Raw genomic sequence first — 11,262 nt, forward strand, 5'->3', positions numbered from 1 at the left:
TTCAGTCAGAACATCTCTGGTCCTTCTGTTAACACAAAAGGATGAAGAAAGAGACAAAATGAGAGATTGTTGTGGCGGCTGCTACTACCACATACCTCATGAATGCATCTTTAAAGGTGCAGTAGGACATCTTGGAAAATGCTAACTTTAGCCTGATAGCACTGAAAGCAATCATTCCACCCTCCCTGCAATCGCCATCCAAAGCCATGTGGACCGAGCATTTTGATTGGACGAACATTTCTTGGTCCTACACCTTCCAAAGAATATATAAATACAGATATATACATTTAGACCACTTAACCTAATGACTGCTATCGGGATGTGAAGAGACTTTCAATCAGCATAACAAAGAATGTTTCTGAAGACAATCACCTATTGCACCCTTAAGTAGGCTAATTAGATCACCAAAATAAAAATTTTGTCATCACTTCCTCTCCCTCATGATGTTCCAAATCTGTATGGCTTTTTTTTTTCTGCAGAACACAAAATCATTTTAATTTTTAATAACACTAGAACTACTACTAATATTGCTACTTTTAACAATTAAAAACAAAAAATGTACTGGTTGCTCTTTTCCAGGCGTTTACAATAAAGGATGACTGACACTTCAGAAAAGATGCAGAAAAAAAATGAATTATAAAAGAGGTGCTATATTTGCCTTAATTACAATTACTTTGTGTAAGGAAGAACAGACTGAAATTTAAGTAGTGTTCACCGATAATCTTCCCCTTCAGTGAGCTGTTAACAACTGCAATCAGATCAGTGAATCAGTGAGTCAAACTCCAAAACCGGATTCATCATTAGTTTAAAAGTGGGGTATGTATTTTTTCAAAAATGCTTATTATTAACGTAGACATTACTTAAATGTATTAAAGGAGTAATGGGATATAATTACAGTATTTTTGTGATTTATCTATAGCATGTGTGCATTTAGCCTATACTAAGTTTTTAGACTACTGTTTTTCATACAAATAGCTAAAAAACATATAGTTATGTTTTACCATGGTATTGAGGTGTACTATATGTGTGGTTTTAACTGTGTTTATCATTATTTAAATGTATGCTAGTAAGGAAGACCAATGATTAAAAGAGAATAAATAAATAATCATATTTTTACCATATAAAAATTAGGTTGCTATAATTTTTTAGAGATGTTACTGATTTTGATAATGAACATAAATTTACATTTGCATCCTAACTCAAGCTATCAAATGTGCATTTCTAAGAAACAAAAAAGTAATATTATTATTAATATTATCAGGCAACACAAACCAGTTTCTTGATTTAAAACAGTCTCACATACAGAAACTAAGAAATTGATTTTTCTATTAAGATATTTATTTTGTTAAGAAAAATGAATCACACATGCATTTTTCTCAAACTGTACAACAATAATTAATATTTTTGCATCATTGTAAGGGGTAGGTTTAGGGTTGGGGTAGGTGTAGACATTAATAAAACACAATCGAATAGGTAGAAAATTCAATTTATTGTTAGCTTCCGGTTTTTCCTGTATCCCTTCTAGCCACAACCCGTCCTCTGCTCCTCTGCGATGTTTTGTTAGATTTGGTGGAGAAACCAACTCTGACCACCAGATGCTGCTAATGCGCACTGTGTTAAAAGCTTCCAGTAATGAACGATTTTTCGGCACAATTTCATGAAAGCCTCAAACGTTCAGAAAGCCTCAGTTTCCCATCACTATCTTAACCTCCTCCATTGTCTGTTTCAAGTGTCAGCTCCCAAAGTGTTTTCGAAAAAAGTAAGATAATATGTTTAATACAGCAGATTCCGCCATAATCGTTGCCTGGGTTGTGTACATGTGTGGGGCGGAGCTATCAAAATAGGGGCGAGACCCTTTTGGGGTAGGGGCGTGTTTGTTTTGGTCATTTGAAATATCAACACTGACTACCAGAAATCACTTACCCCACCTTTAATAGTGAACAACGCTTGATGCCATGATGCCTGATTCATTAAAGAGATAGTGCACTTAATTTTTTTTTATTATTATATATTTTTATTTATTCATTTATTCAAGTTGTTCCAAATGAACGTGAATGTATTTATCTCCTCTGCTGACAGTTGACAGTAGCCATTTACTTCTATAGTATTTTATATATATATATATATATATATATATATATATATATATATATATATATATATATATATATGTGTTACATCAATGGCTACCGTCAATTTTTGTTTACCAACATCATTCTTCAAAATACGGAAAGAAAAGAACACAAGTTTGGAACAACTTGAGGGTGAGTAAATGATGACAGAAGTGTCATTTTTGGGTGATGCACCTAAATGATTTGTTCTCGAATCGAACTGATCTGATTCTCAAATTCATTTGGAGGATCCGGTCTCCATTCATTGTAATTGGAAAGAAAAGTGCGACAACACGGTCTTCAAAATTTCTCATTTTAAGTCATACAGGTTTGGAACGACATGAAGGTATGTGATGGTAACAGCGTTTTCAATTTTGGGTGAACTATCCCTTTAAATTTCACAACTCCCTGATGCAAGCGTTTGGTAAACAGTCTAGATTACAAGGTCATGTTACAACCCATTTACATAAACGAACTACAGTATAAAAAACAGTACTCTGCCGAAGATTCCCAAATGTCAGATTCATTCATTTCGGCTGCTGTTAACGCAAGGCTCGAGGTGCTTGTTTACGTTATCCACTCTCCATGTGTTCCTCAGCAGCACAGTTCACCCCGCGCGCGCCCACTACCGGACCATCTGGAAAGCTTCGCTAAAGAATCAGGCTACTAAAACAAAAGACTTGTCTTGCATCAGCCTGTCATCATTTGCTCACGCGGCCGTGAGAGCTTTTTATGGGCTCTTTGAAAAATCACAAACGCATCTCAACAGCCTCGACCTAAATATGTGACTTTGCTTTAAATGTTCCACTTTCCCTGAAGCATCATGTCAGTTTCCTTTTGTTCACTGAACGTGCCAAGACTCGAGCCACGATGTTTTACAGGAGCAGGAGGAGTCCATTCCCCTTTCTAAAGTGCAGACAGGTAACACGACGGCGTCTGGGTAAACCTGAGACGGCTATTTGAGAGGAAGGGCATCACTTCCCATTCTGGACTAACAGACCTCGCCTGCCTGTTCTATTAAAACTCAATACGGATCAAACAACCCAACTGACCGAGTTTTAACCATCATTTTCTATTGGTTACATGTTCTATTAGTAGCTGTAAGTTATTAATGGCGGGATTGACGCACTGGGTACTCAATGTACCTTATGGTGTTCGTGGCACGTTTTTTATTTACAAACAGCGCAACAATGCACCATTCATTCATCCAGGGAAAAACACGATTTAACAAAAAACTCCCGGTTCTTACACTTCACTCGAACAGTAGTGCATCGTAATAATGTTCAACTCACCGTCATGTGCTCCGTGCGCAAGGTGAATACGAGCAGTCGGGGATATTTACGTTACTTCACTGATGGCGAGAACAATAGATATTATGGCTTACACACTCAGGAGAAACTAATCCATAAATGCGGATGTGGGCTGTGCGGGGTTAATGAATCATTCCCGTGGCATCCCCAATACTCGCCCCTCCTTATTTGCTTCCCGAGGTGCAGACTGTCTGACCAGACGGCAGTCCAGACTGTGGGCGCGTTCACGTCCCGACACCGACTGTGCCAAGGGTCAAGATGAGTTTGAGACAAAATGAAATTAATGGGTGATATGCTTACATTTAATAAAGGTAATTATATTTCCGTTTCGCTTTATGAGCTCAGTGTTCATGCTCAGCAGGAAGCCACATGTAATAAAATAAAATCCAATAACCAGACTGCAATCTTTATTTGGATCCCTAATTTAGATTGAGATAAGCCCTGCTGAGTTGACCGTGAGAGGGATATAATTTAGCACATCAGCGGTTTATCTTACAGAGGCGGAGCACAATTCAAATACATTGGATTTAAATTAAATTTTGCTTTTTATTTTGCTTTAGATATGTACAGTCATGGCATTAAGTTGTAGGTCAAAACGGAAGGATAATTCGTTTTTATTTTGCTTTAGATATGTACAATTTTTTTTTTATTGCAGTTTTTTTTGTGTGTGTTTTGTGTGTGTTTTTTTGTGTATATCTTTTTTATAACACACAAAAATATGTGGAATAATTTGTTGTTGAAGTCTTGCATATGTCACCAGAGAGAAGTGTCGTTTTTACCAATAGAAAACAATTATGACATTTTGATTAAATATTAATAGATTGTTTTTTTTTACCTATTTATTGTATTTACGTTTTGTATTTACATTTTTAAACATATGTACGAAAAAATGGTTTAGAATCGTTTAGAAAAAAAACGTTTTTTGAAAATTGTTTTCTGTAATGTTGATTTTTTTTCCTGTGTTGACATTTATTTTTATTTCGTAATGGTGAATGAGAACACAATAATATTTTAGTTGAGACAAACAGGGTTACTCTTTACTTTACAAACACACTGAATGTTTCAGTCTTTATGACGTAATACGCAGGAGTGAGTAGGCGGAGCGTCGTAAACCTTCTGGCGCGGGAACATACAAACGCTCATTTTTATTTCAGAACGTTGCTATAGTAACCTTGACCGTCTGTTCCACAGAAAGCGCGGTAGATGGTAAAGCATGTGGGTTTAAATTAGCGCGTAATGTTGTGTCAGACTTCCTGTTGTTACAGTTTAGCGACATCCACTCACATTATACACATCCAGCATCGTTTAAAAGTGAATATTGAAGGCTTTGAGACTCAACGATCAGAAGACACATGGATCATCGCAGTGGGAGGCAAGAGGAGAGGAAACCTCATACAACCAACACGTGTTTTGGGCAGGTATGTGTTTTGGTCATTTTGACATCATGTTAATAGCTACAGAAACAGACGATTTATAATGTATTAATATAATAATATTTCCAGAGTTGCAAGTGTTTGTGTTTGTTGTAGTATGCATATACTGCAGAGGAGTATCAGGCAGTCCAGAATGCTCTGCGGCAGAGACTCGGACCTGAATATATCAGCACCAGACAAGCTGGAGGAGGACAAAAAGTGAGAATTAATGCGCTTAATGTATACTTATAAATATTTAGCCTTGCTGATCTAATATATAGTTGATTACCTTGCCGTTTTCCAGATTATTAGACCTTTGTCTTGTTTTTTTGCAGGTGTGCTATATTGAAGGTCACAAAGTTATAAGTCTGGCCAATGAAATGTTTGGGTATAATGGATGGTCACACTCAATATCTCAACAAAATGTTGGTAAGGACATCATTACAAGTCAAAGACATGTTTCTCATAAGGACGGGCACAGATTCTCAAACATTCGCATTTATGCTGCATTCACATCTGTTTGCAAGATTAGTTTAAGGTTGATGCTTCTTTTTAAAAAGACGTGGTCTATCTTGTGTTACAGACTTTGTGGACCTGATCAATGGGAAATTTTATGTTGGAGTCAGTGCCTTTGTGAAGGTTGAGTTAAAGGTAAGTGCTCTTGACAAGATAGACACACAGCATTGTGAGGAGCATTCCATTTCTTCAGCGTCTCTTCCACAGGATGGCTCGTACCATGAAGATGTAGGATATGGGGTGAGTGAAGGCCTTAAATCAAAAGCTCTGTCACTGGAAAAAGCAAGAAAAGAAGCCGTCACAGATGGACTGAAAAGAGCACTCAAGTAATTATTTCTGCTACTACATATACTTGATTATGATTGGTCAATTGTGGCATTTTGTGGTCAGTATTTTTTAAAAAAATTTGTTTTTTTTAAAAAAAGAAATAAAACTATTTAGCAAGGATGCATTAAATTGAACAAAAGTGACAGTAGAAGCATTTATAATGTTACAAAAGATTTCTATTTCCAATGAATACCGATAATAATAATACATGTGTCACAAGTTGCTACTGTGAGGAACAAGGAACGAGGAGGTGCAGAGTCCAATTCAAACATACAGACTTTAATAATATCCAAGGGAACAGGAAAACACACGTAGCAAAGGATAACATCTACAATTCCAGATAGAGAAACTCAGGAGAACACAGGGCTTAAATGGAGTGGCGACAAAAGGGATAATGAAACATAAGAGGTGAACAGAATGAACAATGATTAACTAATAACAAGAATAGGAATCAAACTAAATAAGGAAAACAGGAACATATTAACTAATAACAAGAATACGTCCCGCCTCGTAACAGTTACACTGGGGAGGAGGGGCCGGGGCCCTGGAGGCTGGTGCAGGGCAGGAACTAGGCGGAGACAAGGAGGGATCAGGGAGCTCTGGGAGCCATGGCGGATCAGGCAATCCAGGAGGCCATGACGGTTCTTCTGTGACTTTAGCCGGCTCGACCACGGGCATATGTCCACCCCCCCCCAAAAAAAATTTTTCTTGGGGAAAATTAGGAATTCTGGGGGGCGCTCTGGAGGAGCGGGCACTTGAGGGCACTCTGGAGGAGCGGGCACTTGAGGGCACTCTGGAGGAGCAGGGCTGGCTAACTTTTAGGTATCAGGAGAAGGAATCAAACTAAATAAGGAAAACAGGAACATATGAAGGAGGGCTGGACAGGGAAAGCTGGACGGAACCAGCGGAGACAAAGGAGAACTTTCTGGAGCGGATTCTGGGATGAGGATAGGAGCCGAGAACTCTAGAGGTAGCGCCATGTCCAAGAGCACGAGTCAGCGGCAGCAGGCGGGCTTGACGGCGAGCTGGTTCTGGATCGGGGCCGGACACTCTCCAGACACCGGAGGATCCCTTCCCTCCAACTTAGTCCAGTGGTGTCTGGCAACTTCCATGGCCTCGGAGAGAAATTTGGAAAACAAAAAACTTTCAAAAACGGAAAATGGGGAGGAGAGGTGCTGCTCACTTTTTGTCGTCTGGAATTCTGTCACGATTGCATCTGTGAGGAGCACGGAGCAAGGAGACGCATGCAAAGTCCAATTCAAACATACAGACTTTAATAATATCCAAGGGAACAGGAAAACATCTACAATTCCAGACAAAGAAACTCAGGAGAACACAAATGGAGTGGAGATAAAAGGGAAAATGAAACATGATAGGTGAACAGAACGAACGATGATTAACTAATAACAAGAACAGGAAAGAGGAATCAAACCAAACAAGGACAAACAGGAACATACACATGACAACATGTTTCTTAAATAGCAAATCAGCATCTTTCTGAAGGATCATGTGACACTGAAGACTGGAGTAATGATTAATGAAAATTCACAGGAATAAATTATATATAAAAATATATTTAAATAGAAAAGTTATTTTAAATTGTAATATTAATTCATAAAATTTCATAATATTGCTGTTTTTACTGTATTTTTCAAATAAATCAAATAAATGCAGCTTTGGTAGGCTTAAGTGACTTCTTTAAACATTCAGGAAAAAAGATTCTTACAAACCCCAAACTGCAATCTTTTCCCTTATACAAAGTCATTTCAACTAAAAATGATTTATAATATTTTATAATTTTTTTTCTATTTTATTTTCTATAAGAAGACATGTAAGTAGGATAATATACACTGTACAGTCAGATAATTATCACAAAATAAAAAAGGCTTCTGATTACAGTCAAGATTAATTTGATTAATGACTGGCTTACTATACATTATGCGATACATTATATAATTGTTATTGAATTAATCATTTAAATGTTATTTTCTAAGGTGTTTTGGAAATGCGCTTGGAAATTGTATTCTGAATAAGGAGTATCTCATAGCGATCAATAAAATACCAAAGCAGGTAAGAAGTAATCCTATCAACATTTGGGCCAAATTTATGATACTTTGACTTATTTTAATATATTTTCTCAATTTCTGTACCTGAAATATGGTGTATTTTCTTTATCACAGCCACCTCCTCCGTTAGACCTGGACAAAACCAAACGCAGTGATAGCGAGCCTTCTGTGGAGAAAGCCAGGTTCGACAATCTGCCCCGAGCCAACAGCAGGGAATTTTTCAAACCAGTGGAACCAGCCAACACCCTCTTAGAGCAGATGGGAAGTCACCCTGTACGAGGAGGGCATGAGAGCGGCGCTGGATCCAGGACCTCATTGACAAACACATCAGCTCACCAGGACTCTGAAAACAGGCCCAGCAACACCTCAAGGTGAGTTTATTTGGTGATTACTTCAACTATAACACTAGCCAGCTGCACTTATGATAAATCTGCTTCTCTCCATGTTCTCAGGTCAGCAGCTGACATGGCTGACCTGTCCTCATCTGATCCTCCACTGGACTCCAAGCAGCAGAGGAAGCTGAGACAGCAGCAGCTGCAGCAAAAGTTCAGACAGGAAATGGAGGCTAAGAAGCTGCTACAGGAGCAGAAAAGCCAGCAGACCAACGGTCCCACTGAGCTGCTACCGCTGCAGTCTAAGCAAGGTGTGATGGAAAATTTAAGGGTTCATGTTTTAGCCACGAGTATAAAAGATTCAAGCTTTTGCCTGTGGGAGTGTCAGGTGTGTAGCGCTCTCCATCGGTGGGTTTATCATTTTAGGACAAGCTGTAGGTCCTGTTAACCACAGTACACCGAACGGACACCTGGTGACCACTAAGCAGGAGGAGTATCTGGCTGGTAAGAAGTATTTTGAAGAAAGGTGTGATCATGGTACATGTGCATTGGGAACTTATGGTATAATAAATGATCAGCAGTGCCACTAATGGTAAATACATCTTAAATGAATAATTTTTTGTTTTGAAAGACATTCTTATGGCTGCCAGTGGCAACAGAATATTAAAGGGGTCATATGATGCGATTTCAATTTTTCCTTTCTTTTCGGAGTGTTACAAGCTCTTGGTGCATAAAGAAGATCTGTCAAGTTGCAAAGACTAAAGTCTTAAATCCAAAGAGATATTCTTTATAAAAGTTAAAGAGTCAACCACGCCCTCCTAAAACGGCTCGTTCTAACATGCTACCACATGTCTACACCAAGATGTGGGAAGATTTGCATAACGCCGCCCAAATGTTCATGCAAAGAAAGAAGGCGTCAACTTTTATTCTTGCTGTTGCCGCCGCTGCCATGTTGTGGAGTCGCTGTGTGTTTCGTTGTGAAAGTGAAACTACTTTGTTTGGCCTTCCAAAAGAGGACACAACTAGAAATCAGTGGTTAAGTTGTATTTACAACACTGTTCTGGAACAATATTCAGATGTGTGCAGTGCATTTTATGGAGGATGAGGACTGTTTTCTGAACCAGTAGCCTGCAATGCGTCTGTGACACAAAGGCTGTTTCTATAAAGTTGTGCAGTTTCAAGGACAAGTTGCAAAGACAGTCTGGCCCTTCTGACTCACAGCCTGTAAGTACGTTTTTTATATTTAAATAATTTGCCACTGATGATTCAAACACGAGTTTTGAGCAGTAGAGCAGGCTTGTTGTTTGTGGTTTCTCCGATCACAAATGCAGCCATGGTTTTGTGTTTACGCAGCGCGATACGCAACAACGCGTAAAAAGACAGTATAAGTCATTATAATCAGTAATTATGTCCCCACTAGATGCAACAAATGCCTAGTTTTTAATGGGTTTTATTGGTTTTGTCTCGTCTAGTGATGTCCAGATCATGAGCAAATCTTTCTATTTAAACGAATCTTATTAGTGAACCAGTCGAAGCAGTTCACCAAATCGAACTGAATCGTTTGAAACGGTTCGCATCTCCAGTACGCACTAATCCACAAATTAAGTTATTCGGTTTATAATTGTGCCTGACACTCCCTCTGACGCGAAATAAACTAATATCCCGAGTTATTCAGTTACTCCTAACAGTACATTGACTGAACTGCTAAAAAAGAACCGATGATGGGATGTGCACGAGCAGAGCAGCTGGACTGAGTCTCGTCCTGCTGGGACAAGGCATCACAGTATGGTGAGGGGCATAACATTTCCGTCACACGCTTGAAGCATCCGGCCAATCACAACACACTGGATAGCTGGCCAATCAGAGCACACTTCGCTTTTTTAGAACAATAAGTTTTGTAAAAGTCAATGTGTTTCAGAAAGGCGGGGCATAGAGGAGAAACAAAAATGTACATTATATGGAAAATAATGTGTTTTTGTAACCTTAAACCGCATAAACACATTGCATTACACCAAATACACAAAATGTTATTTTTAGCAATGTCATATGATCCCTTTAAATATATCTAACAGTGTTTTCTCAACCATTACAGAATATACAGATATTGCTGGTTTTTCACTGGTCAGAAATGATCAAAGTAATTGTGAAATTTTTTTTTCCTGACAGCTAGTTTTTAACAGTAGGAAATAAATGTCAAACTTTAATTAATAAAAATAAAATAATTTTCTGATAATATTTTGATCTGGCTTTAGGACAGTAACAATATTAAAGCATTTGTAAAACAGCTTTGTATTTATAAAATCACAATATAATTGCACATTATATAAATATTTCTCACTTCTCAGATGACCCAGAATTATGGGACTTCACATTGGACGGCATTGATATGCTCGACAATCCTGCAATAGGTTCCACAGAACCCTCCCATCCCATGACACCGAGCCAGCACAAGATGATGACGCGGAGCACCAGCTCAACCTCAGGGCCATGTTATTCCTCAAGGCCAGGAAGTATATGGCCAGTACAGATGCTCTGACATGAGAATTACAGCAGGAGCAGGTACAGTCTGAACTGTTTGTGGAATAAATACATGCTCATTTAAAAAACTTTGTGATTAGGCAAGTATGTACATGCCCAGTTCTGGTTTTGCCTCTTCACTCATGCAAACATCCCACATCGCCATTGATATAAATAGCCAGGGACTTAACACTCTCAGAGCTGGCAGCCTGTGCCCCACAATCCATAGCAAGCCTGTGCTTGTTGAATTTGCCTTTTCATTAAGAGAAAATAACTTTAGCTTCTTTTTAAATATGGACCTATGGTAATGTTGTAATTGTTAATGAAGGTGGACCACAGAGCCCATACAGACACGACCTGATGATGAAGAAACGAAGACTGGACATGTAATGAATTTAATTATTGTTTTCTTTTAGAAAATCTTTTATCTAGATTTGATTTATATTCATTTGTTAATATGAGAAGCTAATAAAAGTTTGTGTTTGTCTTAGACGTTTTTGATTTAACCTCCTAATTTGTAATATAAATCAAAACATAAGCAGGACTGTTTTTTAAATTTTATTTCTCATTTTTGGAGAATAAAAGTCTGTGGAATGGATGAAAACTGTATTCCCGGGTTATTTTACCACATTTGACTATTTTTACTGGTAGCTGATGGCAGGGGATGTGAA

General features: G+C 38.2%; 1 long non-coding RNA gene across 1 annotated transcript; it reads left to right on the forward strand.

Moving 5' to 3' along the window:
* The first annotated feature begins 10,537 nt into the window (after positions 1-10,537).
* On the forward strand, positions 10,538-11,185 carry LOC109079153. The gene is made up of 2 exons (XR_002015898.1): positions 10,538-10,633; positions 10,920-11,185. It is a non-coding gene; the product is annotated as an uncharacterized LOC109079153 (long non-coding RNA).
* Positions 11,186-11,262: the final 77 nt, after the last annotated feature.

The sequence above is a fragment of the Cyprinus carpio genome, chromosome A25 (assembly GCF_018340385.1).
Source record: "Cyprinus carpio isolate SPL01 chromosome A25, ASM1834038v1, whole genome shotgun sequence".
Taxonomy (NCBI): domain Eukaryota; kingdom Metazoa; phylum Chordata; class Actinopteri; order Cypriniformes; family Cyprinidae; genus Cyprinus; species Cyprinus carpio.